General features: G+C 34.3%; 1 long non-coding RNA gene across 1 annotated transcript; it reads right to left on the bottom strand.

Annotated features, from left to right (window-relative positions):
• Positions 1 to 257: 257 nt before the first annotated feature.
• Positions 258 to 3,720, bottom strand: LOC145058168 (uncharacterized). Its single transcript, XR_013686254.1, has 3 exons — positions 3,507 to 3,720; positions 2,540 to 2,604; positions 258 to 485 (listed from the first exon to the last, which is right to left on the bottom strand). It is a non-coding gene; the product is annotated as an uncharacterized LOC145058168 (long non-coding RNA).
• Positions 3,721 to 3,995: the final 275 nt, after the last annotated feature.

Raw genomic sequence — 3,995 nt, forward strand, 5'->3', positions numbered from 1 at the left:
ACCATTTGTCAACCGAGTTGACTATGGTCGATCCCTTTCCATTGGGAAGAGAAAGCTTTTCTAGATTTCCAATGTATCCATTGTCAATGTCCATCGAAGTTTGGGAAGTTGATCTTCCAATCAAATTTGCTTTACTAGTGCTCCAAATCATTGTGATTCAGCGGCATCAAGTAAATAGGTGAGATCATTAAGGGTCAAGTCATGGTTTGTCATATAGTAGTCATAAAGTGTAACAACGTGATTTTTCACCCAATTTTTTTTATTTGTAAAACATTATTTAACAGAATACGTTGCGGAATACTTATTATGTTTATTTCAAAAACATCACCAATGTTACTTTCATGTAAAAACAAACCCATCTAAATTTAAAGTTCACAAAAACGTAATGATGAAAACCCAACATGTTTAAATGGTATCATAACTAAAGATACTAACTAAGACTACCCAAAAGCTCCCATCCTCACCAAGGCATCATGTCAAGCTACCTGTTCCAACAAACAAAGAAAACCAACAAACAAAGAACAAGTGTTAGCATAAGCTAAGTGAGTCAAGATAGTACAGTGTTAATAGAACACACATATCATAGTTGGATTCACACAAAGTATCCACACCCAGTCAAAGACTCACTAGCAAGACATACAAATCACACCACATAACAAACACATGTTTAGCTCAATTTATTTTATTTCTTCAGTTAGAGCTTATTTTATTAGTTACTCTCCTTCACACCGTTGTAATTAATCTTATCGATTCACCTCTTGAATATTATTATATAATATTTTGTTTCTCCGCTTTACATTAATAATTACTCACAGCTCATCGTTATAATTATTAAAGTATTACCTCTTATTTAGGGTCTATTTATTCACCGCAAAATCCCCCAAAGCAAGACCCCGTTTGCTACTAACGTGACCGGCACGACCCAATGCACTAAGTGAGGCGCAACTCTCACCCGTAATCATTGCTCCCGGTGCGCTACGTTCGCTACTCCGACTGTGCACATACATGTACATGTGTTGTCGTTAAGGACTGGTACGAGCGGTGCCAATTCCAACCGATACACCTCCCAAATCCCACATGATGTTTGCGCTGGTCCCACCGCTTAAACAACATCACTCCAGTCCCGATAACTGGGTTTTGAGCAAACTAACGCTCCTAAGGTGTTCATGCAACCCTAGAAACCTTGGATCTATGTTTGACTATAATACATGCAAAATAATTTTTCCAAGGTTCATAACCTATCTAGCATGGCATGGGGTACTTTTAAACATAAAAGAACAAGAAGAGTTACATACCTTTGATTGTGAGTTGATTCTTTTGGAGTTTGAGAGCCAAGCACCAATAATGTGAATGCCTCAAATGGAAATCACAAAACACCACAAACTTGGAAAACTTTATGAGAGAGTATGTCTAGCTTCTAGAAATCGGCCATTCTTATGCACACCCACTTAGTGTCATTTCAAGCATCACAAGCCTCTTATGCAAACCCTAATGACCCATGTCTTTTCCTCTTCCAAGGATCAATGGGTTAAAAGCTCCATGAACCATCCATGGACTCCCATTTAAGCTTAGCCCATTTCATAATGAGTGTTAGCCCACACTATATAAATATAATAGCCCATGTTTAATTAGTCGCCTTTTGATCACTAAATTAATTCATAATTATTTTAAGATCAATACTAATTAAATAATATGATTTCATATTAATATATTATAACTTATAATATATTAATAAATCATAAACATACTATTCTCATAAATATTATCCATATAAATAGTTCGGGTGAAGTGCAACCCAAATGGACCATGCCGGGTCGGGTCAAGTATATACCAAATAAGTTATGGACTTAGACACCTTATCCAACAGTATGAAGACCATGTCTCGAGTGGTTGTCTAAAAAAACCAATCGGCGTCACAGTTGCCTTAAGCTCTTTATCCTATAGGTATCTTTCAACCCACTAGGTCATCATAATATCCGGATTGGGTATATACCTATGTCTAGGTTACTACCCTTCGCCCCGCTAGTGTGTTACCCTTTTTAATTTAATAATAATTAATTAAATAAGAAGTTGCACATTTACCCTTTCAACATGTAAATATTATGAATTTTCTTTTATTAACATATTACCTCTTTAAGGGTTATTTTCATGCAAACATGTAATTTCATGAAGTTATCACATTTTACATCACACACTACTTCCATACACAACACATCAATGAAGTTGATACAACACTAACATGCTTGTTCTAAAACATTTTAAACAAATATTTTCAAACAGAATTAATATGCTCACATCACATAATTTTCATACACTTAACTCAATCTAGCATGACCCTAACTCACATCTCACAATAAACAAGGAAGAGTCTAGCGTGCAACACCCTAGATATCATTACACATAAAACTTTTCAATAATAACGGCATAACAATCAGTCATCAAAAGGGCACATGCATCCTAGATAACTAGGTTCATCCCAATCCATCTAAGATATGAGATACTCCTAACAATGTACTTTTAAAACCACAAGTTCACTCACCTTTGCCAAAAATGTGATCAACTCACACTTCAAATATTGTATTGGTTGAAGTATCACCCTTACCCCTATTACATTTCAAATAACAAGGTTATTGGAGTTCTACAATGCCAAAGATGACAAGTTTATAAGCCAAACACATAAATCAACTAGCAAGTAAAATTCCCAGTTTTGAACCCAAAACAGCCACCTGTTAGAGCTGTTTTAACAAACTTAGAACCTGTATAGCTTTCGTTTTTATTTCATATTACAGAAGTTAGGACTTTTATCTTTTTAGAATGTACTTTTGAAGGTCCAAACGATTTTTCTACAATTTTATATGATTTTTACAAATCTGCCTATCAATACAGCTAAATTCTGACCAGCTGGTGAAAAAGGCGTTTTTCACCTAAGTTAGAAGCAACAAAAGGTTCTGGAAAAATTCATGGATAAACTAGACTCAAAATGGAAACTTTGAGAGTTTACAGATCATTAATTCGATTCCTGTTTATTTTTCTATAATTTTTCCAACATAGGGACAGATTGGTAATTCTTGCTGAATTTTCCAGCTTTGGGTTTCAAGGGCTTTTTGACCACTTAACACATTAAGCCATCACTAAAAACACCTACAAGGGTAAAAATTAACTTCTTAACCGAAATAGCATGATTTAATCACAGAAACATATCCATTTGATTCATGGTGGAATTTATCATAAGTTTTAGAAATCAACAAGAATTGTGACTCCAAAACTTTGATCAAAACATAAACTTGAGCAATAAACTTAATGAAGGTGTTCATAAGCAATTTTGACAGCAATAAACCATCAAAATTACACCCAATAGAACTAGAATTAAACATATGAACATTCAAATATTGTAAGGAAGAAGATGATATGATCAATAACACCAAAAAGAAAGGAATTGACATTGCTATTAATCAATTCTCATCAATTGATGAATGAATTTCAAAAGAGAAGAATCAAAGACATACCAAGGACGATTCCTAGCCCCAAATTGACTCACAAAACTCGCAACCCTTTTTCCCCTCTCCTTCACGTTTGGTTTTCTTCTTTTTCTTTCCTAGCAATCGTCGATGACTACTTCACGCCCAAATATGATTAATCGTTTTTTTTCCTTGCTACTTGACACACAACATAAACAATTGGGGAAATTTATTTTGATCGATTAATATGGCCCCAAGACATCAAAACGGCTGATCCAAAGCCCCTTAATCACGTCCAATGTAATACATGGGATTTTTAATGCCATTTTCACATTAAGTCCCTAAACTTCCATGATTAAATTTCAAACACCTCTAACCCTAACAACATAACATTTTTAGTTTCCATTTATGACACATTGGCCCCTCAACACCATTTACCCTAATAAAACTAGTTACATTTTAACCTAATAACTTCATGAATCAGTTTAATTAAATTACACATTTTTTTTACTTTTAGTTAATTCTTTTTGGTATTAA

Source organism: Lactuca serriola, chromosome 6 (genome assembly GCF_051521515.1).
Source record: "Lactuca serriola cultivar US96UC23 chromosome 6, Lser_US96UC23_V15, whole genome shotgun sequence".
In the NCBI taxonomy this organism is placed as follows: Eukaryota; Viridiplantae; Streptophyta; class Magnoliopsida; order Asterales; family Asteraceae; genus Lactuca; species Lactuca serriola.